General features: G+C 45.4%; 1 protein-coding gene across 1 annotated transcript in view; it reads left to right on the forward strand.

Annotated features, from left to right (window-relative positions):
* Nucleotides 1–2,162: 2,162 nt before the first annotated feature.
* Nucleotides 2,163–26,796, forward strand: part of KIAA1671 (KIAA1671 ortholog) — a 210,837-nt gene continuing 186,203 nt past the window's right edge. Inside the window, 1 exon segment of the mRNA XM_051973010.1 lies at nt 2,163–2,253. The gene's annotated coding sequence lies outside the window, so the exon portion shown is untranslated.

Raw genomic sequence — 26,796 nt, forward strand, 5'->3', positions numbered from 1 at the left:
CAATACCTTTTCATTGAAGCCACTGCTAAGATTGAAGGGGACCCGTCTTCTCAAATAAACCGCCGGACAGAAGTTGTACCCTCTCTAGCTTTAGGTGTCGTGGGAATATGATTGTAGCGAGTGCGGTCCATCTTCCTTCAGAACAAAGGTATTAATATATCTGGGACACAGGCAGCTTGGGAGGAGCCTAGCCGCAGAAGAAGACCTGGGGTTCAAGTTTTTTTTTTTTTTAACTTTTTAATAACTTTTTATTGACAGAACCCATGCCAGGGTAATTTTTTACAGCATTATCCCTTGCCCTCACTTCTGTTCCGATTTTTCCCCTCCCTCCCTCCCTCCACCCCCTCCCCCAGATGGCAAGCAGTCCTTTACATGTTGAATAGGTTCCAGGATATCCTAGATACAATCTATGTGTGCAGAACCGAACGGTTTTCTTGTTGCACAGGGAGAATTGGATTCAGAAGGTAGAAATACTGGGTTCAAGTTCTGAGAAGCCCCGATTCCCACAAACTATGACATCTCCGCCTCAGCCCACAGGGACTTCATTTTTCAGTGCTTTAGGCGACTAATTCGAAGACTGATTACCGAGATGATGTACCAAGGGAGTCAGTCACTACTAAACATTTATTAAATGCCTGCTGGGTGCTAGGAACTGTGCTAGGCTGCAGAAAGGCAAGAGTCCCTGCCCACAAAGGAGCTCACAGCCCAGTGGGGTGACAGCATAAAGAGCTATATACAAACACCGCATAAACACGGGGTAATCTCAGGGGGAAGGCGCTGATATTAAGGGCCCCCGGGAAAGCTTTCTCGCAGAAATTGGGATTGGAGCTGAGACCCGGAGGAAGTCAGAGAAGCCGGATTTTTGATGAAATCAAAAATCTCTACTTTAAAAAATGTATTTAGCCTGTGGTGAACGCAGGGTCCAGCTGAGCAATTGCTTTTAAGTAACTTGCCTAAAATCCTTCAGCGAGTTTAGGGTCTCGGGGGTGGGGACGCACGGAGGGAGCTCAGAAAATCCCAGGGGAAGGGACACCCCCTCAGTCCAGCTCTGGAGAGCGGCAGAAGGCTAGAGAGATAAGGAGTTGCGCAGACTCGCCCAGCAGGCAAGGAAGTGTCCAAGAGGAAATTGACCTTAAGCAATGCGGAAGATCCCCGCCCGGCCGGCTCCCCTGGTCCCAGAGGTGCTGTTCCCCCTTTTCCCCACGGCAGGGCACTGGCACCTCACTTGTGGTTGTAAGGGTTGCCTGCGTGGGGGTGGGGAGCTGCGGCAAGGGGGCTGAAATTCTTACGCCACCACAGGGGTGCGTGGGGGAAGAGGGGCGAAAGACCACGTATCCGTGGGGAATGGGAACAGGGTCAGGTGTTCCAAGGTTGGGGCTCGGATGCTCTCTGGATCCAGCGCAGACGTTCCAAGCTCGGGGCGCAGACGTCCTAAGGTCACACCAAAGACCGTTCTAAGCTCAGGGTCAGATGTTGCAAGGTTGGAGCTCAGACCCAGCGCGGGCGTTCTAAGGGCAGAGCGCAGGCTGGCCGGGTTCTGGGCTGGGCAGGAGCGCGGAGACGAGTCTGTTCACTTGGACCTCCGGGACCAGCCGCCGGCGCTCTCTCGGGCTGGTCCCCAGCTTCCCTCGGGCCCGGGGAGGGGGGAATCCTCCCGCGGCTACTGCCCACCTTCCGTTCCCCTCCTCGGAGTATCATTCCCAGGTTCTGCCCCGCCAACAGCTCCCGACCCAGCTCCGGGGCAGACGTCCAGCCGGCCCGCCCCCTTCTCGCTCCCCACGCGCAGCTCCGCCCCGGGCCCCAGCCGGCGCAGGCGCCGCCGGACTCGAGGTTGCCATGACCACGGAGGCGCTTCCCCGCCCCCTCCTCTAGCTGCCCCCGGCCCCGCGGCCCCGCCCCTCACGCCGGCCCCGCCCCCCGCCGGCGCCCCCCACCCTCCTCGCCCCATCAGGGTAGGCTGCGCGCCGGCCGCCGAGGCTGGGCAGCGCAGCGGGGTTCGGCGCAGGTGGCGGCAGGTGTCCCGCAGCTCCGGCCCCTCGGGGTAGGTTGCGCCGTGGGGCCGGCGGGGAGGGGCGGGGCGTGAGAGTGGGAGGGAGTCCGGCTGCCCGCCCGTCCGGCTAGGGGGCGAAAGCGCTGCAGGTGGAGGGCGGGCGATGGCTGTCCCCGGGGCGAGGGGCGATCGAGGAGCAGGCGGCTGCGGCGGCGGCGGAGGAGGAGGCTGCGGCTGCGGAGCCCACGGACCCGGGCGGCTGAGTGAGTGACTGGCGGCCGGAAACTTTCTGCCCCGGGAGAAAAGTTCCCCGAGCGTCCGGGGAGGACCCGGGGTGGGGGCGACGGGGAAAGCTCGAGGTCCGCTGCACCGGCAGTGGGCACCGGAATAGATCCCAAGGGATCTCCCTCTCGGACTTGCGAACTGGGGGGAGGGGAGCCTCGGCCGGGATTCTGAGGCCCCGCGGGCGAGCTGAGACTGGGGACGGGTGGATCTCCTCTCAGTCCCTCCGTAGTCCTGCGTCCGGGTTCTTTAGTGGATCCTGGACTGGGAGCTAGTGGATCGCCCAAAGGCGGAGTGAGGGATCGGACCGCTGTCTGGATTTGGGCTCGCTTAGAGTGGATTTCCCCAGATTGGGGGTGCGGGTGAAGGTGGGGGATAGGAGATCAGAGCTTGGATCCCAGGGAGAGACCAGCGTCCTCGGAGGCAGCCGGCAGCTGGGGCACTGAAGGAGAGACCCCCACTTTACTGAACCTCCGCGGAGCCCTTGGGGACCCCCGGCGCCCGGGGTGTGGGAAAGGCCCGGAGACCGGCTGTGGCGGCAGAGCGGCTCGCGGGGGGATACCCCGCGGACCAGGCTCCGGGCCACCCCTTTCCCCGGGGGCGCTAAAAAGCTCCCTCGCCAGCCTCTTTCGGGGCTCGTGTTCCCTGGCGCGCCCAAGTTCCGCGTGGATTTCCATCTTCCTACACAAAGGGCCGGGGAAGGGAAGCCGATGGCTAGGGGATGAGGGCGCGTGGGGTCCTCCCTGTGTGTCCCTAAGGGTGCTGGGCCGGCCTGAGAGGCTCTCCGCTTTCCTGGTTCCCCCGCATCTGCTCGGAGGCTTGGCTGGAAGAACAACAAAGTCACTTTGATGGGATTAAGGGCTCAGGCGGCCAGCTCCAACGTAACCCCAACTCTCCCGGGAGCTGCATAGGATTTCCCCTTCTCTGTCATCCTGCCTTCCCCGCCCCCAAGCCTAGTCAGGCCCAGGCAGCCCGGTCCCCCGGTGAGGGCCTGAACCCATGGGAGGCGAGGGGCCCCGAAAGAAGGATGGGTGACCCCCAGCTTCTTGGAAATGACCTATTACCCCACACCCAGAATCTGACCTTTTAAATAGCCAGCTAGCTGTACCAGGCCGTTTCCCGGTAGCCAGGGCCACTGCACTTAAACCTCATTATCTCTGGGGAGATAATTGAGCGTCTGACATCCATAATTTGCCCTAAAACTGGTTCTGATGTCTGTATTTCATGCTAGGCTGATACTTAACTTCCCCAGATCATCCATTATCTCTTGGAGGGGTAATGTGGCTTTTGGACCTGGTACCCAATGTTTCCTCCCCCACCTCTCATTTTCTCCCTCTCTATACTTTAGTCCTCCCTCCCTCAGCAGACTTCCTATGCTGTCTAGTCTCTTGGAGCTGAGCTAAGGCCTTTTGACTGTAGCAGCTCGGGAAAATTGGTTTCCAGGAGGCCGGGCAGGGTCTTGCCAGCCTAGCTCAGTAAGTTGTTTAATCAGTAACTTTTCTACCCTGGGCATTCACTCTCCTTGTGTGTGTGTTCGACTTTGAAAATAGCCAGGAATTCCAGATTGGGCCGTTAAGGTGTTGGTGTTCAGAGGCAAACAGGCCGAGCTAGGAGGGGCTCTGGAGCTGATCTTCCCATCCTCCTCACTCAGGCTGGCCTTCCCCGGGCTCATTTTTTAAGCCGGAAAACAGTTTTTATTGGGATTTCTAAATAAATAGGGCTTGGAAGCAGATTTGCTCGGATCTGCTTGAAGGGAAAGACAGCTTGTGGCAAATGAACATTTTATTTCTTTTTTAAGAAGTTTTCTTAATGAATCACAGTCATATATACCTAGTCCATCCTTGTTTTCCCCTGTAACAAAGAAACGTCTGTTCAGGGAAACTACCTAATGTATACTGACTCTGTCTCATAGTGTTGCAAACCCCTAGAGCGTCAGAGCTGTATGGGACCCTTTAGTTGATACCCCAGCCCCCTTCATTTTTACAGATCAGGAAACTGAGGCCTAGAGAAGGTTACATCACTAGCTGAAAAACATGCTCACGTACTAAGTGACAGTGAAAGGATTTGAACTCAGTTGTGTAATTTGAAGGATCATTCGTTTTTCCACTGAGCCTTGTGGACTGAAGGTGTGTTTATGTCCACTCAGCCACGATTGTTTATTTTAATTACACCATTTTTCTTGTTCACTGGATTTACATAAATGTTCTCATTGTGTATTAAAAAAAAACAAACAGCTTTTTTCCCCCATCACAGAACACTGTTCCGGTCAACGTTTGCGCTGATTTCCTGTTTTAGGTCTGTCGTGGGCATTCATGGCTAGGTGAAGTCACAGGTCTAGAGCTAGGGACTTTACAGTCATGCATTGCACATGAGGAAATGGACACTTAGAAATGTCAGGTGACTTGGTCAATGTCCTATAGTGAGAAGGACTAGGGGTGGGGGGAGCTTAAACCCAAACTTTCCTGCCTTTGTGTCCACTGTTCCATCTACTATATGGAATACTGGTAGAGCAAGGCCATCTACCTAGTATCAGGGGCCAGATTTCTCAAGCTTCTTCAGCTGAGATTATTTTACAAATCCTTTCATTCAAGGCAAGACCTGTTAAAGTCACACAGAGCCAGGATTTGAATTCTGCAAGTAATAGGTTTGCCCCAGAAGAAATGGAGTTATCAGAAGCATTTATTTGGCACCGACTGTGTACTGCGAAAGTTATCTGTCCCTCATCTGATTTGGATTTTATTTTATTTATTTATTTGTAAAATCAGGCAGTTAAGTGGAAAGAGCACTGGGCTTGGAATCAGGAAGACTCTTTTATGGGTTCAAACTTAACCTCAGATACTTACTAGCAGTGTGACCCTGGGCAAGTCACTTAATTCTGTTTACCTTGGTTTCCTCATCTGTCAAATGAGCTGGAGAAGGAAATGGGAAAACACTCCATTATCTCTGTCAAGAAAACCCCAAATGGAGTCTGGAAGAGGCAGACACGCCTGGAATGACTGAACAACCAAAAAATGGACTAGAGGATGAATATTTCCCTTTGCCTGGGGAGGGGTTCTTCTAGATTGTAAGTTTTGTGAGGGTAAGGACGCCTATTACTTAGCTCTGTCACCCCTCGGGCCCAAAGAAGGTGCTTTTGAAGATGAAATAAAACATACTAAAGACGCCTTTCCTCAAATAGAGAAGCAGCTGGTCTCTGACGTCCCATTCAGTTCTTAATTTCTCTGATTCATGTTTGCAATCTGAAAGACACAGATTGTGGAATGACTTACAAATGAGAAGAATTCTCACAAAACAAGATGTCAGAATCCTAGAGATTGTCAAAGCCAGCAAGGCCCATAGAGGATGTCAGAGCTGGGAGAGAGCTTAAAACACAGACTCTCAGAGCCGGGAAGAAAGTTAGAATTCACTGACCAAAGAGGGGAGGACCTTAGAACTGAGAATGTCAGAGCTGGAAGGGAGCCTAGAACACAGATTCTCAGACCTAGGAGGGAAGTTAGAATTCACTGACCAAAGAGGGGAGGACCTTAGAACTGAGAATGTCAGAGCTGGAAGGGAGCCTAGAACATAGACTCTCAGACCTAGGAGAGAAGTTGGAATTCACTGACCAAAGAGGGACTGAACTTAGAATTGAAAATGTCAGAGCTGGAACTGAGAGGGGATTTAGAACAGAGAATATCAGACTAAGAAGGAACCTAGAGCACAGTTCTTAGATCTAGAAAGAAACTTAGAATTTCTACTTAGCTCTACTAAGTACTACTTAGTACTTACTAAGCTACCTCTATTGTTCTAGCTCACTAGACCTTAGAACACTAAAGTTCAAGTAGGGAAAGACCTTAGAAGAGGGAGCCTAGAACATAAACTCTTAGAACTGAGGAGGTTTAGAACAGAGAGTGTTAGAGCTGAGAGAGAGTTTACTTTTCAGACTAGAAGAAAATTTAGGACACACTGTCCAAACAAGAAAGGTCCTTAGAAGAGAGAATGTCAGAGCTGGGAGGGAGCCTAGAACACAGACTCTTGGAGCTGAGAGGGAATTTAGAACAGAGAATGTCAGAATTGAAAAGCATCTCAGAGATTGTCTTTTCTAATCCACTCACATTTACATATGAGGAAACTGAGGCCTGGAGGGAAGAAATGAATTGAGCTATTTTAATGGATTTTTAGTAGATAATGGGTAGAGAGCATTTTCAGAGTTGGCATAAATCCCAGAAGGTTGATAGGGAGTTGGAAGATGTCCTAGGTATGGGAGATGTGTATACGTGTGTGTAAATACGTGTAAATGGTGGGTCAGTCCTATTTTTAACATTTAGCTGCCACGTCCATGGCTGTGTGACCTTGACCCTGGCCTTTTGGGGGAAGAAGCATCAGTCTCTATTGGCTTGGGCAAAACCCAGTGAACCTACAGGGAGATAATGAACGAGGTTGGGGACGTGGCAGGAGTCAGATGGGAGAGTTTGCGTCTGAGAGTCTGCTCAATGAACATTTTTGATCTTACGAGTTAAATGTCTTCCAAAATTGGATGAGCTTGTGCTTATTCCCAGCCTTCTTTGCATATGGTTCTTTTTTTCTATCATTGAAGAGACATTTGAAAGCTGATATGATTTCAGGAAATGAGTCCTGCCAAGCTTACGGTTTCCACAGCTTTCTCTAGTGTGATGGAGTATGAAGAGCGCTAGACTTGGAGTCACAGAGAAGGGGATCTGAATCTTGCCTCCAACTCTTGCTTAGCCGTGCGCGACATTTCCCTAGATACAGGACTTTGAGTCAGTCACTTATTTGAACCTTAGCTTTCTCATCTGTGAATGGGATTGCCCGACTCAAGATCCGGAGCTATAAAACATCCGAGCCATTTAGTCCAGTCTTCAAGTTGTAGATGGGGAAGCCGAGGCTCAGGGTGGTGCTTGCCCGAGATCTCATAAGGAATAAGCAAAAATCGAGCCCTTTTGTCATGTAAATGGACTCTGAAATATACTTTGAAACCATTAGGGCTTTCTTGGGCATAAAGGAACAGGCCCTGGTACAAGGTGCCAGCTTCCTGGTGTCAGATGGTGTCCTTTGACAGGAATCACAGTGGGAGACCAGTGATTCTCAGGCATCATTGACTTGGTTTTGGGGTCCAAGTGGTAATTATGGGTAATTTTCCCTGTATGCAAAGTGAATAAATAGGAGAATCTCCAAGGTAACTGCTTAAGTAAGTCAGACCATCACCACCAAAAAAAAAAGTATTAACCATCCTACTCACCCTTCTTCTGCCCTTCCCCCCAAAAAGAATCTAGTTCTAAGATTTAAGACGCTTCGTAGAGTGGAATGGAATTGGATGTTTACTTGGGGAATAGTCACCTCAGTTGACATTAGTCATTTTAGCTATGGATTGTCCTTCCAAAGTGACCTGAGGTCACTTTTTGAAGTCGCTTTTTGTAAGTGGGGGGAACTCACCGTGAGGAAATTCCCTCTACCAATGCGGGCCAGCACCTGTTCTGCAGCTGAAAGGTTAAGTAACTTCTCTGGAGTCATGAAACAAGGAATATCAGAGCTGGAAGTTGCCATTGTGTAATGTGTCCTCGGAAATTTCCTCAGCTCGTTCGCTGGAGTGTTTTCTGGTTGAGTTCTCTGACAGACTGCCCGTTACGGGGATTCTGTGGGTTCAAATTCCCTGAGCTGGAGCTCAGGAGCCCCCACTGGTATATTTACCTTTTATAGTCAGCCAGTGGATGCAATTCCCTGGAAGCAAAGGCAAACCTTTATCGGGCAACCATAGGTAGAGAGCTCCGGCTCAGGGACTATTTGGTCCAACCTCCTGATTCTAGAGATAAGGAAACTGGATCTTATTTGACTAGGCTCATTCAAGTGGTAAGCATCAGAGATGGGATTTGAGCCCAAGGCATCTGACTTCAGAATCAGAGAAAAATGAACTCAATTAGCGAGAAAAATGAACTCAATTAGCAAACATTTATTAAGCACCTACTGTGTGCCAGGCACCATGTTAGGTGGTAGAGATACAAAGATAAAAATGATACGGTTGCTGTTCTCAAGGAGTTTATGGACTTTGAAATGGGAACAAAAGCTCTGTGGGGTGGGTTCCCCATCCTCCCAGCATACCAGTGTTCTTATTAAGAAAATCTGCTTCTTGGATTTCAGTGAAATGTGATTTGATAATTTAAGGAAACATTTGCTTGTGAGAGCAGACCCAAGTTTGGCAAAATACCTTCCTGCTTCTGTCTTAATATAAAAGTTTGCTCTTAAAAGATCGGAGACTATCAGAATGCAGTGAGGGAGTGGCCCAGTGGGAAGGATCCTAAAGGTCAAAGCCTTGATCTTCTAGATAAGGGGACTTGAACCTTGAGAGAGGAAGAGATTTGGCCCAGGGGGACCATCTTTTTATTCCGAGTTGCTGCCAAACATTTGCACCCAGAATGTGAGGAAGGAAGGTCCCTCCCAGTTCTGACCCTTTAGGACTCTTGGCTTATATCGAGAAGGCAGACTGAGAGCTTCCAAAATCCTTAGCTCATTGCTCTTTGTAAGGGAACGAAGGGAAACTGTTGGTACAGATGAGAAAGATGAGTTGTGTCCATGAAGTGCTGGGGGGTGGGGATGGAAGCCCAAGGCATGTCTGTTGATAGTTGCCAGAGCACAGTGAAGAAATCTCACTGCAAAAATTAATCATTCCATCTTAGAATGCTAGAATGGTGTGTCTGGGATTGGCCTTAGGACAGAGAATGAACGTTCGAGCTGGGAAGGGCCTGAGAACAGGGAATGTCAGAGCTGGGAGAGCTTAGAATAGGTTATGTCAGAATTAGGAGAGTTTAGAACAGAGAGTGTCAGAGATGGAAGAGCTTAGAACAGGGAATGTCAGAGATGGGAGAGTTTAGAACAGAGAATGTCAGAGATGGAAGAATTTAGAACAGGGAATGTCAGAGCTGGGAGAGTTTAGAACAGGAATGTCAGCGCTGGGAGAGTTTAGAACAGGAATATCAGAAATGGGAGGGACCCAAGAATTGGAAAGGTCAGCCTGAGAGAGGCCTTAGAACAGGGGATATTTGAGCTAGGATCTCAGAACAGGGAATGTCAGAACTGGGAAGGGTCTCCACTGGGAAGGTCAGAGTTTAGATAGGGGAAGGGAGAATATTAATATCAGAATATTAATTGTATTAGAATTATTAATTCTAATTATTAGAATATTAATATTAACATTAGAATGTTAGGTTAGGAGCGCTCTTAGAAGCCATCTAGTTCAGGATTTCTTAATCTGACATCTGTGAACTTCCTTTTAAATATTTGTTAATAACAGCATTCTAACATCACGGGTTTCCTTTATAATTCTAAGTATTTTTCACACTTATAAAGCTGATTCTGAGCAGTGGTCCCCAACCTTTCCCAGATTCTCAAAGGGGTCCTTAAGTGCACACAAAAGGCCCCTCCTTTAGAAGATGAAGCACTCGAGCTTCAGACAGACAGGGCCTCTGCCCAGGCTCTTGGACCAGTGGGCCTCTGAACTCTAGCCCGCGCTCTTCCCTGGGTTCTTCGTGACTTTCTTTTTTTTCAAGTTTTTGGGCCTCCCATCTTGTTTTTTTTATAAAAAGGGCAAAGTTGGGTAACTACTTAGAAGGGAAAAAAAGGCTCGCTCCCAGCGTGGAAAGCAGGGCCTTAGCCTGCCAGGAGGCTGGGGACGTTATCCAAATGGAAACGCTTATGATTTATCTGTGGGCACTTTGAAAGTGGAAACTTCTTGGACAGTCGATGGCGGGTCTCCAGCTAAGGAGTCAGTTCAGGATAGGAGAAAGAGATTGGGTTCTTAATCCTGGCCTGGTCACCATTGCCTTGCCTTGTGACCGTAGACAAATCTTTCCCCTCCTTTTCCTCAGTTTTCTTATCTATAAAAGGGGGAGTAGGGGGTTGAGGAGAGGAAATGACTTCAGGGCTAGTCTAGTCATCAGCAAGACATGCATTCAAATCCTAGCCTTGACATGGAGCGTGGAAAAAACCATAGTTCACTTTTTTTTCTTTTCCTTCTGATTTTTTTTTCCTCTCGTGTTTTTCCCTTTTGTTCTGACTTTTTTCTCTGCTAACATGAAAAGAAATGTGTATTTTTAAAAATTAGTGTACATGTATAACCAGAAAAATAAAGAAAACAATAAACAAAAAAAAAAAGAAAAGAAAAGAAAAGAAAAAAGCAAAGAATCCCAGCTTAAAGGCCAGAAGCTCTGGAGAAGTTATCTGGTACAATATTGTCACCACATAGATGAGGATTGGCTTTATATAGGCATTTTATACATATATATATATAATTTATATTATTATTATATTTGTATATTATTATATTTATATATTATATTATATATTATTATAGGCCCACAGACTTGCCAAAGATCTCACAGGGAGTAAGTTTCAAAGGTGGGATTTGAACCCATGACCTTATTCTCCAGAACTGGGTTCTTCCCACTGAGCAGAAGATAACTGTCTCATTTCTACAAGAGGCCTTTAAGACCAGGAAAGATTGGGAGGATGGCCAGGGTGTGGTTGTTTTCCAGGTGGGGCCCCAGGCTCCCCGCGGCTCCTCAGGGGATGGTGTGATGTATATTGTTTTGTTTTTCCTTTGGTGACTAAGATTCTTTTTTGGGGGGAACTCACTGTTTATTTGGAGAGCGATGAGGTGCCTCAGAGAGAGGAAGCCGGATGTCGGTGTTTATTGCACAGGCTTTGGAGGAGGTCTGGAGGCTAAGCTTTGTGTAGCCAGGGGTCAACCCGAGCCCTCATGGCAGAGTCTCCCAAACTAGGTTGGAGCTCCAGGGGTGATGCTCCTGGGCACAATGTCTGTGGCCTGGTGAGCGCAGCCCCTGAACTGAGAAATCCCCCCGCTTGCCAGCCAATTGCTCTTTTAATACTATTTTAAAAATCACATTATCGACACTTAACAGCTGGCACTTATATGGCACCTTTAAGGTTTGCAAAATTGTTTTTAAATCCTCAAAGCAATCACAGGAGGTCGGTGCTATCATCATCTCTCTTTTACAGATGAGGAAACTGAGGCAGAGATTGCTTCATTGATATGGGATACGATTTGAACATCAAGTCATCCCTGACTCTCAATTGAGACGTATCCTCTGCTCCGCTTCGGTTCATGCTCAGGAAGTATCACGGGACAGTGGGGTGGGCTGGCTCACTCTGGGGGGGTTACGTGTGCTTCTGTATCTGTGGAAAAAGGTCATTTTTCTTCCTTAAAAAATGAGGTCGGACCAGAGCGCCATCTTTGACCTCTCAAGTTTTTAATTTTGGGTAGTTGAGTGATCTAGGTGAAAGCTACCGATCTTAGAAGTCTGTAAATACAAGTGACTTCCATCTCTGGAGCCCCTAAGACTGTGTGGTGTTCTAGCCTGTACTAGCGGATGGTCTAGATATTAATATCCTATTACTACTTAACATTCAATTACTGTGATTATTCCATTGTGTGGGCTTTGGAGGCAGGGAGGGCTTCTGGGACAGAATCTTGGCTCTGGTCGTTTCTTCCTGTGACTGTGGCCTTACAGACCTAGCTTTTTCTTATAGGGTCTCAGTTTCCTCATCTCTAAAATGGGGATAATACTATTTGTGCTCCCTGCCTTCCAGGGTTGCTGGACAGCACTTTGTAAACCGCAAAAGCTTTAGAATCGATACCTTAGCAGTTATTATTATATACATCGTTATCATTACTATCATCATTATCATTGTAAAGTGCTTTGGGTGTGTGGGGTCACTGTGGGCAGGAGGACATTCTGGAAAAAAGTGGCCATTGGGGGATGAGCAGGATCCTGCCGGCAGGGAGACGGTCACAGGGTGAGCTCGGCTGAGTCTGCCACCCCCCAGACAGCAATCCCCCTACTAGCAGATTCTCTGGGAACAGAGTTCCTTTTCATGAAATTGGCCCCGGCCGGGAGCCAGTTGAGGGGCAGTTCTGGCCTCCTCATTACTTGACTTGGCACGGGGCCTGGCGGAGGCGGGGAGGGCCCTCCACCTGGGGCTCCAGGAACCGGGTTGATGTAGGTGGAAACTGGGCCGTGGCCTTCATGTCGCAGAAGGGAATGGCGGGAGCAAGGGCACCGCTATCTCTGCAGGTGGGGGGGGTCGCCCCTCCTTGGAGATCCGCAAGCCGGGGCAGAACCCAAACTCTTGCTGGTCGTAACTTGGTGGGGATTCGTGGGTGGGTTGGACTTCGTGTCCTGCGGCTCCCTCAGCACTCATCTCTTTTGGAGGCGAGAGGACATGGGCAGCATCCCCGTCACGTGCAGTAAGGTTGGGAGCAAACTCTGGAACCCTTCCCTGGGCTTCCTAGATTAACTTTGACCTCTCTTAATGAAATCAGAGCCTAACATGGAAGCCCCTCTTCCCTAAGTCAGATGGGACTTAGCCTGGTGTTCTGGGAAGGAGCATGAGGGAGCCCCCCCATACACAGACAGGTGGCAATCTCCCCCTCTGTCATGTGACCGTGGACAAGTCATCCCCTTGTCTCCCGGCCAGCTGCACACCTTGATGCTTCCACTCTGGCCAGCTTTCTTACCTCCCCATTGCGAGCTCAGATCAGGCTTTGGGCCGCAATAGGCCACCCGGTTTTACCTGAAACCCACCCTGGCCATCGTGTACTGAGCCACCGCTAGCTCCCCTTCGTATATTCCCCTACCCCTTTCCCCCTTCCAATGAATTTCCTTCAGAGGGAAATCTGTTTTTCTGGACTATCATTTTGTGACAAGGTTTTGGTCTTTTCCTTCTTTTTTTCCAGTAAAGAGGAGGAAGGGATGCAGAAAGAAGCTAGACATAAGACAGAAAGAAAAATAAAAGGATCAAAACAAGAGGGTCATTGGAAGCATTTTTAAAAATGGACCGAAGAGAAGGCGAGAAAGCGTCTCAGACGCGCAGGGCAGCTCGCAGAATTAGATGCAGAATTTGTGATCAATTTGAAGAGAAGCCAGCAGCAATGACGATTCTTACTGAAACTGCATAATTCTGGGACCCAGAATTCTGAGTATCAGCCTCTTCTGGCATACTATGAATATGGAAAAGCTCATTTTGCTTGCTGTTTGTTAAGTTCTGCTGTCAGAAAAAAGAATGTAATCTCCTTGAGGACGTGGGCTCTAGTTCTGCATTGGCATCCCCAGGGCTTGCTTAGCTCTGTGTCCGGGAGCAGTTAGAAGTGAGTGTTCAAATGGCTTTCTCTCCCTTCCCTTTCTCCTCCTCTCCCTCCTCCTTTTTCTCCTCTTCCTCCTCTCTCTCCTCTCTTTCCTCTCCCTCTTCTTCCTCTCTCTCCTCTCCCTCTTCTTCCTCTCTCTCCTCTCCCTCCTCATCCTGCTCCTCCTCCTCCTGCTCTTCCTCCTCCTGCTCCTGCTTCTCCTTCTCCTCCTCCTTCTTCTCCTCCTCTTTCTCTTTCTCCTCCTTCTCCTCTTTTTCCTCCTCTTCCTCCTCCTGCTCCTGCTTCTGCTTCTCCTTCTCCTCCTCCTCTTCCTCTTCTTCCTCCTTCTCTTCCTTCTCCTCCTCTTCCTCCTCCTCTTCTTTCCTTTTCCTCTTTTTTCTCCTCCTCTTCTGCCATAAAACTATCTCTGATTCACACCCTACCCCCAGCTGCACTGGAAGTCACCTCTCTTCCTCTTCCTCTAAAATACAAGTAATGATTCCCCAGCCCTCAGTTTCCTTCTCTGTAAAATGTGGGAGTTGGAACAGAGGGCCACTGAGGAAATTCAGTATAATCTAAATTATAGATTTAAAAATATAATTCCACTTTCCTCCTACCTCTCTTTGGACACTGATGATATTCTCATTACCCTATAATATATTATATAATGCTGAATTAATGATTTTCCATCAAGGGGTAAGATGCTTGCTTTCGGAGAGCACAGAGGGTCAGGGTGCCTGGCAAACTGGTGCAAATGCAAGTGGAAACAGGGGCTGCTGAAGTGCATCTAAGGCTCCTGGGTGCTGAGTATTTGACCTGGAAAACCACACAGGTTCAGCTATTTCTTTCCTTATTGATAGGGCCACACATTGAAGTCAGCTGGGAACTATATTTTAGCTGGTTCAGGCCATACTCGAAAGTGGCCGAGGAGTGTGGTAAGATACCTCTGTTCTGGAACCCGGGATCGGGGCCCTGCTCATGGCAGCGGTTCCGTGAAAGTGAATGAATGCTGTAATTCGGAAATTGGGGAAAAATTGGGGGGAAAGGGGTCAAAGAAGTACAAGGAACGCCAGAACTCTGTAAAAAACAGCAAAGACAGAAGGGAAGACTTGCATGAATAGAGATGCAAAGTGAAGATGATGAATAGAGAGAAAGAGGGGAAGAGAAAGAGAGAAAGAGAGGAAGAGAAAGAGAGAGAAGGAGAGAAAGAGAGGAGGAGGAGCAGAAGAGAAAGGGAGAGAAGGAAGGAGGGAGGGAGGGAGAAAAAACAGAAAAAGAAAGAGGGGGGAGAGGAGGGAGAGAGGAGGGGGGGTAGAGAGAAAAAGAGAAAGAGAGGGGAAGAGAGGGAAGGGACAGGGAGGTGGAAAAGAAGAGAGAGAAAAAAAAGAGGGAGAGGGAGGAGGAGGAAGAGAAAGAGGAAGGGGCCTTTGAGCTAGCATTTCCTTAGAGGGAATGAAGGAAAACAACGGCCTGTCTTGCTGGCCCTTCTGCGTTTCGTGGCTCCATGTCATGTTTTGCCTGGTGTCCCCTGCATTTGTATGGCTGTCCGGTCCTCTCAGTAGACGCTCGGTTCCTTGAGGGCAGGACCGGTGCCATCTTCTGTCTGAATCCTCACCGAGGAGCACAGCAGGTGCTTGATATGGGCCTGATGTTCTAAGGCCCTCCCAACTCTGATATCCCCTGAATAGAAATCCAGCAACATCAGAACAGGGGATCTCAGGGCTGGGAAGAGGTTTAGAACAAGGAGATGTCAGATCTGGGAGAGGCCTTAGAACAAGGATGTCAGAGCTGGAAGGGACTTTAGAACAGGGAATGTCAGAGCTAGGAGGGGGCTCAGAACAAAGAGATGTTAGAGCCGCGAGGGGCCTGAAAAATCCCACTGTTGAGTTCTTAACCTGAGGTCTGTGAACTTGTTTTTAAAGAAATATTTTTTGTGCTTCACCCTGCCTCAACTGCCACTCCTTTTCCCCTTCTCACCTTTCTCTTCCTTTTCTTCCTCTTTCTTTTCTATTTCTCCTCCTCCTAACTCCTTTTCTTCCTTTCTTCCTCCTCCTCCTTTTTTCTTCTCCTCTCTCCCCTTTTTTCTAGAATTAGAACACAAGTTTCTTATTTTAAAAATGACCTTATGAGTTATGAATCTCACTTTTCACCCCCTCATAGAGCTCCAGAGCTAGTAACTAGCAACTTTTATGACTGGGTCCAACATTCTGATAACCTTCCTATTGCTGAGCCTCTGAATTTTCTTTTTCATTTAATGCTTTATTTTTTCCCAATTACATGTAAAACAATTTTAATATTCTTTAAAAAAATTTGAGTTTCAAATTCTCTTCTCTCTGTTGGAAGGCAAGCAATTTGATATAGATTATTCAGGTATAGTCATACGAAGTACATTTCCATATAAGTCATGCTGTGAAAGAAAATATAGGGGAAAAAAACCTCAAGAAAAGTAAAAGAAAAAATAAAGAAAAAGAAAAGTAAAGAAAAAATATACTTTTATCTACATTCTATCTCCATGAGGTTTTCTGGGGAGGTGGATAGCATTTTTCATCCTAAGTCCTTGGACCACTGTTTTGCTTAGAGTTGATCGTCACACAATGTTGCCATTACTGTATACAATGTTTTCCTGGTTCTGCTCTTTTCTTTCTGCGTCAGTTCGTGTAAATCTTTCCCAGTTTTTCTGTTTGTCATTTCTTATATAGCACAATGGCATTTCTTCGCAATCATATACCCCAACTTGTTCCGCCATTCGCCCGTTGCTGAGCGTCCCCTCGATTTCCAGTTCTTTGCCACCATTAAAGAGCTGCTGTAAATATTTTCCTGTATGTGGGTCCCTCTCCCTTTTCCTTTGATCTCTCTGGGATACAGACCTTACTTGATCAAAGGTTACATGTGGCTCCGAACTGCCCGCCAGAGTGGTTGTCTGACATTTCTTAGAGTCATTTAGCCTCCATGAGTTATTTCTCTGGAGGTTTTTCATCTTAAGTCCTTGGACCACTGTTTTGCTTAGAGTTGATCGTCACACAATGTTGCCATTACTGTATACAATGTTTTCCAGGTTCTGCTCTCTTCTTTCTGCATCAGTTCACGTAAGTCTTTCCCGCTTTTTCTGAAAGCACCTGTTTGTCATTTCTTATATAGCACAATGGCATTTCTTCGCAATCATATACCCCAACTTGTTCGACCATTCGCCCGTTGCCGAGCGTCCCCTCGATTTCCAGTTCTTTGCCACCATTAAAGAGCTGCTGTAAATATTTTCCTGTATGTGGGTCCCTCTCCCTTTTTCTTTGATCTCTCTGGGATACAGACCTTACTTGATCAAAGGTTACATGTGGCTCCGAACTGCCCGCCAGAGTGGTTGTCTGACATTTCTTAGAGGCATTTAGCCTCCACGAGTTATTTCTCTGGAGGTTTTTCATCTTAAGTCCTTGGACCACTGTTTTGCTTAGAGTTGATCGTCACACAATGTTGCCATTACTGTATACAGTGTTTTCCAGGTTCTGCTCTCTTCTTTCTGCTTCAGTTCACGTAAGTCTTTCCCGCTTTTTCTGAAAGCACCTGTTTGTCATTTCTTATATAGCACAATAGCATTTCTTCGCAATCATACTTGTTCCGCCATTCGCCCGTTGCCGAGCGTCCCCTCGATTTCCAGTTCTTTGCCACCATAAAAGAGCTGCTGTAAATATTTTTCTGTATGTGGGTCCCTCTCCCTTTTTCTTTGATCTCTCTGGGATACAGACCTTGCTTGATCAAAGGTTACATGTGGCTCCGAACTGCTCTCCCGAGGGGTTGTCTGACGTTTCTCTGAAGCTCAAGTTCCCCCAAAGCCTTTCCCAGCTTTGGCATTCTGGAGCGTGCTCAGTTAATTAGAATCACTCGGCTAACAAGACCAGGATCACAGGTTCTGCTTCCTAGAGGGTATCTTAGGTTTCCTCTGATTTACAGCCAAGGACTACACCCCTGGCCCGGGCCAGTTGGCCCACCGCTACCGCGCCTCTGGCCACGAGGCGGGGATTAGGTGAGAGAGTGAGCATGACTCAGTGTAGACCTGTCCCGGCTACCGGAAAAACCACTCTGGTGCACTCCAGTATCCCTGCTGGTAGGGAGGCGAGCAGGGGAAGGGCAGCGCTCCGGATGATCTGATCCCGTAGACCCCGTTGCCGGAGCACTGAGCAGTCTGCGCCTTACGTGCCGGGGTCAGACCCAGACACGCGCCTGCCTGCATCTTCTTGGAGGTGAACGCGGGCCAGGAAAGGTAGGAAACTGCCAATTTGAAACAGGTTCCTGTTTGATCCAGTTCAATCACTGTTCGTCGAGCGCCCGCTCGGTGGCAAGCAATGTGCCCGATGCTGCCAGGGCAGAAGATGGCCCTTGGCTTCAAGCAGCTTACGTCCTCCTGGGGAGGAGAGAACTGTGGATCCCACGGGGCTTGGAAGGGGGGGACGGCACTAACCCCAAGGGGTCTGGGGTTTGTGGCTGGTGATGAGCCCGGGAGGAAGTAACAGGACCTGACCTCCCACGGAAAGCTAGGGCAGGGAGTCCCTTCCAGGCTTGGGGCCACTGGGCAAAGGCATCGGGAGACTGTACGGGGAGTGTTTTTAGGACAGTTTGCCCAACATGTAAAATGGGTGAGAGGGATGAGGGATGAGAGTGAGAGTCGGCTGGAGCCAGGTGACGAGGGGCTGAGAATGCCAAACAGAACGTTTGTTTGAGAGGCAATAGGGAGGCACTGAAGTTTCATGAGCAGGGGAGGCTCTAAGGATATCATGGAGCTGGGTGGGCGATGAATGGGGAGGGAGAGACCCCTCAGGAGGCTGTGCCAGTGACCCAGAGAGGGCAGGAAAGCTTAAATTAGATGTGAAAAGTCTAGCATAGGAGGTCCTGCTTTTTTCTACTTATGATCTGTGTCTCCATGGGCAAGTTCATTCTCTAAAATACTTCCTCCTCTGCTGGAAGGGACTCTTAGATGAGGCCTTTGGAAGGATCCAGTGAGATGGGGAAAACATTTTGTACACAGTTAAATGCTCTAGGAATGAGATTTTTGTATGAACATATTTTGTAGAGGAAGGAAAGGAACAGGCATTTATTAAATGCCTACTGTATGCTATTTACAAATATTCATTTGCTCCTCACCACAACTCTGGGACGTAGTTGCTATCATGTTCTTCATTTTACAGTTGAGGAAACTGAGGCAGACAGAAGTGAATATGGACTTACCCAGAAGCACCCAGCTAGGATATATCTGAGACTGGATTTGAACTCGGCCCTCCCTGATTCCAGTTCCAGGGCTCTATTCACGGGGCGACCTCAGTTATAACTATAGAGTACTCTATGCCTATAAGGGTTTGTTATTATTATTATTAAATGAAACACTTCCTAATGACCAGATTGTAAAAGATTCCTTGCCCTTAACCATTTAAGCAGCACTTAGTGTATGCCTTGAGGTCAAGGATCTAGATTTCTGTATCTAATTTAATCTCCCCACATCTCCGGAGTCTGGGGGAGGGAAGGAGGGGGGGGGTCACCTGGTGAGATTGCCTTTTTAGATCTTGCCTTTAATTATAGTAGAAAGATCTTTTAAAAAGAGATTGGAAAGCACTTCACACCCTTTATCTCCTTTGAACCTCCAAGGTCAGCTTTCTCCAGAATTCCAAAGGATTTCTAATCTTATCTCTGTTGGTAGTCCCGGCAACGCCCCAGTCTCCCCTTCCCAGGTGACTTTTGACCCTGATCTAGCTGCTGTAAATTTGTCACAGAGGAGTTCCACCCTGTAGGGCTTTATTTTTTCCCTTCTTGATTGTGACTTCAACGGTTATTACACCTGGATTACAGATGAGATTTAGCGTCATGACGGACCACTGACTTACCAGGTGTCCCAGGTGGGTTTGAAGCTAGTTTTTCCAGCCTTCAATTCTAGCATTTTCTCTATTAGATGCTAGTGTTGTCTGTCTCGCTTTCTCTTTGTTTCTGTCTGTCTGTCTCTTTTCTTTGTTTCTGTCTCTCTGTCTCTTTCTCTGTCTTTCTCTGTGTCTCTCTTTCTCTGTTTCTGTCTCTGTCTCTGTGTTTGTCTCTCTCTTTGTTTCTGTCTCTGTCTCTTTCTCTTTCTCTGTCTTTCTCTGTGTTTGTCTCTATTTCTTTCTGTTTCTGTCTCTGTCTCTCTCTGTTTCTGTTTCTGTCTCTTTCTCTCTCTTTCTCTGTCTCTGTGTTTGTCTCTTTCTCTGTTTCTGTCTCTGTGTCTCTTTCTCTGTCTCAGTGTTTGTCTCTCTCTGTTTCTGTCTCTGTCTCTGTTTGTCTCTCTCTTTGTTTCTGTCTCTGTCTCTTTCTCTGTCTTTCTCTGTGTTTGTCTCTATTTCTTTCTGTTTCTGTCTCTGTCTCTTTCTCTGTCTTTCTCTGTGTTTGTCTCTCTTTGTTTTTGTTTCTGTCTCTGTCTCTCTCTTTGTTTCTGTTTCTGTCTCTTTCTCTGTCTCTGTGTTTGTCTCTTTCTCTGTTTCTGTCTCTGTCTCTTTCTCTGTTTCTGTCTCTGTCTCTTTGTCTTTCTCTGTGGGTTTGTCTCTATTTCTCTCTGTTTCTGTCTGTCTCTTCTTATCTGTGTCTCTGTGTCTCCCTTTGTATTTCTCTCTCTCGCCCATTCTCTGTCTTTCTGACTCTTTCTCTTTCTTCCTTTTGTTTCTTTCTTCCTCCTTCCTTGCTGGGAGAATGTGGGGTATGACCTGGAACGTTTATTTATTCAGCATCCCAAGCATGACTCATTCATGTGGGCCTAGAGCAGTTCTGGGCCCCGTATTTGTTTTCTAACTGGCAGGGGGTTTGCAGTGTGGTTGACTCTGGCCTCGAGCCAGCTCCAAACCCCATCCCGTGGGGATCCGTGCTCTTCAGGACATTGTTTGATTTGTGAGGCCGGGAAAATGATTTAAAAAAAAATTCAAACATCACAAAACCATTTGCTTCAGAACCGGATAGGAGAGATGGCGAGGAAAGCCTTTCTGAGGGCCTGGCCGGGGAGAAAGGTGGTGGGGAGAGCAGGGAGACCGTGCATCCCTGCGACTGGCCCTGGCAGCTAGACAGTGGGAAGAGCCGGGCACTCTGAACCGGGGTGTGAGCGCTGACTCTGACACAAGTCATTTCTCTCCTGGTCTCATTGTCCTCATCTGTAAAATGGAAATAATACTATTTTATACTGTATGATGTATTTTCATTGTAGAGGAAGAAGCGCTTTATAAACTTTAAAATACTTTTGATGCATAAATGATAAATGATCCCAGTGAGAGTGGGTATTGACATGCCTCTTTTTAATGTTTGTAAAGCACTTCTTATGACCGTTATCTCATCTGAATCTTATAACACCCTCCAGAGATAAACACTATTTAAATCAACTTGATAAGCACATATATATATTTACAAAAATCTTTATTCATTTCTTTTTTCACCATTTATATTTCCTAATAGATTCCTTTCCCCTTTCCCTCCCAGAGAGAGAGAGATTGCTTACGACAACCACACGCACAAAATAGCATTTATATAATGCTGTAAAGTATTTTCCATAAGTTTCTTCATTTGGCCTGCCTCCCAACTGCCCAACTGGAAGTAGATGCTGTTATTATTCCCATTTTACAGATGAGAAAATGAAGGCTGATCAAGTTCAAGTGAGCCACCCATGGTCACGCTGCTGGTAAGGCAGCATTTGAATTTACGTCTTCCTTACTCCAGACCCAGCTCTGCTCCCCAAACCAATGAAAATATTTTCAGTTTCACCAGAAATAAGATGTATCCACATGTATCACACACATGTTCTATATGGTGACCACCGAACCAAAGAACTGATGAAGGGTATGGTCAGGCTATTCTACATGTGTGTGTACATAAATGCATGTCTATAGCACGTATATACATAGACACACATAGCCCGACTTTTACGTATGTGGCCGGTTCTTTATTATATAATTATATACTTAGCACCTAGGAAGCTTTTACCAAGTGCTTATGTACATACACGCGTATATATGTATGAAAACCAGTGCGGTATATAAAACATATATGTATCAATGTTTGTGTGTACATATACACACACATATCAGGCTACTAAATATAATCAGGTATATGTGTGTATATATACATAGTCTGCCTATATAATATCAGATTATAGATTTATATATAAGTATATACACTGAAATATATATATATATATATATATACACTGAAGAATATAAGTGGTTCTTCACATATAGCAGGCACACATATAGGAGCTGCATATGTCTATATTCCTGTATTATGCAGCTCCTATATGTGTGCTTGGTGTAGGAGAACCACTTATATTCTTCAGTGTATATACACTTGCACATAAATAACATGCATGCATAGTCAGATTATTCTATAGTCAGGCCTTTTTTTTTTTACTTTAAAAATGAGTACTTTATTAAAAATCTGTAAACGTGTCAGCCAATTCATGATTCGTAATTATCGACATATCACCTATTAGGAGCAGAACATAATAAAACAGAGGAGAATTATGGACTAATTCTGGAGAAATATGTTTTAAGAATATTTTACTGATTTTTAAAAAACCTTTTAAAATAATTTAAATGTTCTCATATATCTGTCTTTCTTCCACATCTGAGGGCTCTATTTCTCCCCCCGCTTTCTTTTTTTTTGAGAGCAAGCTGCCTTTATTAGTGGCATTTTGATTGATTTCTTTCTTTTTTTTTTATTGTAGCTTTTTATTGACAGAACATGTGCATGGGTAATTTTTCAACATTGTCCCTTGCAGACACTTCTGTTCTAACTTTTCCCCTCTTTCCCCCCACCCCCTCCCCTAGATGGCAGGCAGTCCCATACATGTTCAACATATTAAAGTATATCTTAAATGTCATATATGTGTATGTATTTATACCGTTCTCTTGATGTACAAGAAAAATCGGATTCAGAAAGGTAAAAAGAACTACGGTCAGGCTTTTGTGTGTGTGTATGTATATTATATATATGTAGTTACATATAATATGTATTATTAAAAGCATCTTTCTATCTATCATCTATTCATTCATCTATCCATTCTATATGTGACTCCCAGACCTGTGTGTCTGTCTATCCATTCATCCATCTCTATCTCTGTCTATCCATCCATCCCCATCTGTTTATCTATATCTCTATATAAAACACCCAACCACACTTAAGAGTCCCACTATGTATGTATAAATAGGTATATATCTATATGGGGCAAATGCACATTTAAAAGTAGACTTTTAAGGGACTTAAATACAGTTCCGTATAATATTGCAATACCCCCCAACTATATGTGTTTGTCTATATTATTATGGGTACATGTTAGGTAGTATATGCAATAGACATGTATTACATGTACACATGCAGTGGTCTGACGACATGGGTTTGTATATATTATGAGTACATGTTATGTAGTACATGTAATAGACATGTATTACGTGTACGATGCAATGGTCTGACGTGTGTTTATATATATTATAGGTACATGTTATGTAGTGTATGTAATAGACATGTATTACATGTACAATGCAATGGTCTGATGTGTGTTTATATATATTATGGGTACATGTTATGTTGTATATGTAATAGACATATATTACATGTACTATGCAATGGTCTGACGACGCGTGTGTTTGTATATAATATTATGGGTACATGTTATGTAGTGCACGTAATAGACATGTATTACATGTACTATGCAATGGTCTGACGACGCGTGTGTTTGTGTATAATATTATGGGTACATGTTATGTAGTGCACGTAATAGACATGTATTACATGTACAATGCAATGGTCTGATGACGTGTGTTTGTATATATTATGATGGGTACATTTTATGTAGTACATGTAATAGACATACATTACATGTACTAAGCAATGGTCTGACGACGCGTGTGTTTGTGTATAATATTATGGGTACATGTTATGTAGTGCACGTAATAGACATGTATTACATGTACAATGCAATGGTCTGATGACGTGTGTTTGTATATATTATGATGGGTACATTTTATGTAGTACATGTAGTAGACATGTATTACGTGTACTATGCAATGGTCTGATGATGTGTGTTTGTATATATTATTATGGGTACATGTTATGTTGTATATGTAATAGACATATATTACATGTACTATGCAATGGTCTGACGATGTGTGTGTTTGTACACACAGGTTTTAAGGATATGGTTTACATACACATACATATACACCTACATGCACCAGGGGGCTGTGTATGTGCGTATACACACAGGTACTTATTAGGGGGTTCCCGTGCGCCAGACCCCGAGACAACGGCAAAAATAAAAATGTCCCTGCTCTCGGGGCTCTCGTTCTCCTGCTGAGAAGCAGGCATTAAGCTGCCCGGGCACAGAGGAGGGAGCCGAGCCCCTGGGAGGCGAATGTCCTCGACAGGGTCGCCGGGAAGCCCAGGGACCGTGCCCCGTGCGGGTGCCGGGGCAGCCGGAGACTCCTCCCGGCCCCGCTCTCGCGGTTGTTGGGGCCAGAAGTGGCTCCCCGTGGCTGAGGGAAGGACCCAGGAGACCTGTGTGGGCCTGGCTCCCGGCATGCCGAGCCTCAGGAAGAGGGAGCGAGCTCCCCGGCTTTTGTGCGAGAGCGAGAAAAGGAACCGTGTCAGGCAGGGTCGGTTTGGGTGGCTGCCGCTCGGTTCAAGTTATTTCTTGTCCTTCCCCTTGAAGTCTGGGCCGGGAATGAGCCAGCAGGGCGTAGCCTAGAACAACCAGGAGATCTGGGGCTGAGGTCTGGCCCTGCCACTTACCAGCTGTGTAACTCTGGAGTAGTCTTGCCTGGCCTCAGTTTTCTTATCTGTAAAATGGGGACGGCAAGCCCTGTCCTGCCTAGGACCCTGAACTGTCCCAGGATCGATGAGAGACGGGGCGAGAGGGCTTTGGAAATGCAACATAACGTTCTTTTTAATTTTTTTAAAATTTTCTTAAAAACATTTATTATTAAATTTTGAGTTCCAAATTTCTCTCCTTCCAGCTCCTCCCTCAGCCACCAAGAAGGCAAGAAATGTGATACTCATTATATGTGTGAAGTCATGCGAAACATAGAGAAATGATGTTCTTAAGGGATCAGCCTGGCCGGGGCACTCCGCTATTGAAAAACCTGCCTCATTGCTTCTGGGGTGAACCGCAGATGCTTCTGATTATCTCCTTTGTACACAGTCTGTCATTGGGGACGTGCCCTATCTCTGTATGGCTGATACTGAGCACACAGTAGGCGCTTAATAAGTGCTACTCTAATCTCCCACCTCCAGGCTTTTGCCCAAACCAGTCTGCATGCCTCAGTGCCATCCCTTTCCTGTTTAACCCTCAGAATCTGCCTAACTCGGGTACTATTTCCTCTGAATCTCCTGGCCGTGAAGTGATCTCTTTCTCACTCAATTTTGCAGCGATGCTTCTGATCCTGGCTGTGTGACCACTGACCTTGTTGAAATTCAGCTTCCTTCTTTGTGAAACGAGTATGATAAAGCCGGTAGTGTTTATTTCTTAAGGCTCATTAGGAGTTTCTGTGTAAGACAACACTAATCCCTCTTAGTTTTTGGTGTGGAGCACCTCCTAAAATTCCTTTGCATTTCCCATGAAGCAGTACCTTGAAGGAAGGGCCTTCTGGGATCAAAAACAAATGTCTCCGCTTGGTTTGGGAAACTTCCAGTCTGGCCCCAACCTACCTTTTCCAGCCCTATTAAATTCTAGATCAATTATTCCCTTTTGCCGGTTCTTTGGTCCAGTGGCCAGGCAGGACTTTTCGCCGTCCCTCTCCTCTGTCTTCCATTTCCTACTTGGCGCCCTCTCCTTCCTCACCTCTCCCCTTAGAATCACTCCTCAGCCTCTTTGAAGGCTCATGACAGGAGTTCTGAGCCTTTTGTGTGACCAGGACCCTGCTGGCAATCCAGAGAGGCTTATGGATTCCTTCTCAGAATCATCATAATGTGTAAATTTAGATGTGTAAATTATGCATATGCAAATGAACAAATAAATCATGTAATAATATGTAGATATGTAAAATTAAATACGGAGAGGGAAGGTAGAGGGGAGGGAGAGAGGGGTAGAATTGGAGACTCAAAACTTAAAAAACCCCAATGATAATATTTAAAATTGTTTTACATGTAATTAAATTGATTTTATTTTTAAAAATTATTTTAAATTAAAATGAATTTAATTTAAAATAAAATAAAAATTATTCTTTTAAAAATTTTAATAAAAATTAAAATAATGGAATTAGATCCAGAGGACTATATAGATATATATCAATTGCTAATTTATATATAACATAGGATTTCTAATCTACATCAATTAGATAGTAAATATATACAAAGATAATGTGAATGAATAAATATATACATTTACAGTATATATCATACATTGCATATGCTATATTGTATCATATGTCATATGTATGGTTGTATGCAATATTCTAATGATGTATATGTTATATACAATACAATAAATTATTATAAATATATTTATATATGGAAATATATAATTATTCAATATGTAAATTTTAATATGTGTAATATATAAGTTTATGGCATAATGTAAATGAATAGATATAGAAATTTATATTACATAAAATATATTATACATGTTATTGTATTATATGTAATACGTATAATTATATGCAATATGTAGAACAATACCTATGTTATATCTATGTAATACAATAAATCATAATAAACATAATTTATACGTGGAAATATATAATTATGCAATATATACATTTTAATTTGGTAATATATAAATCTATAATTTATATAACATAAGTATGTTTTCTACATAATATATTGTATATAATATATGTAGAAGTTTATAATTTCTATAAATGATTTATAATGTTTATAAATATATCAGATAGAAAGAAAAGCAATTCTCTTTAAAAAAAAGCTGTAATTTTTTCCCAGTTCAACTCTATTTACAGATTTCTTCTCTCTTTATCTTTTCTGTATCTGGGTATATCTCATTCATACTTGAAGTGTGTTAGAATGTAAACTCCTTGGCGTTAAGGATAGATTCGTTATTATTTCTTTTCTTTCTTTTTCTTTTTTTTTTTTTTTTTGGCTTATTTTATGTTCGTGTTGCCAAGACCTCACCTAGTGCCAGGGGAATAGTTGGGATGTAATAAATGTACTTTGATAATTATGTTTATATAATGTAATGAGAATTTAATTAATAAATGTGCTTTTAAAAGTGTATTTATAGTTGAGTGAAGGAACTGAGGCCCTGAGGCGTGATGACGACGTGCTTGGGTCGTGGAGTATTCCCAGGGCATCGTGTGGGCACATGCACAGTTAGAGGTGGGGGATCCTTGTTTGATTCTTGACTTGGTTATCACTAAAAATAAACGCTACAGCCCCTCCCACCCTGAATCCTCTGGGG

The sequence above is a fragment of the Antechinus flavipes genome, chromosome 1 (assembly GCF_016432865.1).
Source record: "Antechinus flavipes isolate AdamAnt ecotype Samford, QLD, Australia chromosome 1, AdamAnt_v2, whole genome shotgun sequence".
NCBI lineage: Eukaryota > Metazoa > Chordata > Mammalia > Dasyuromorphia > Dasyuridae > Antechinus > Antechinus flavipes.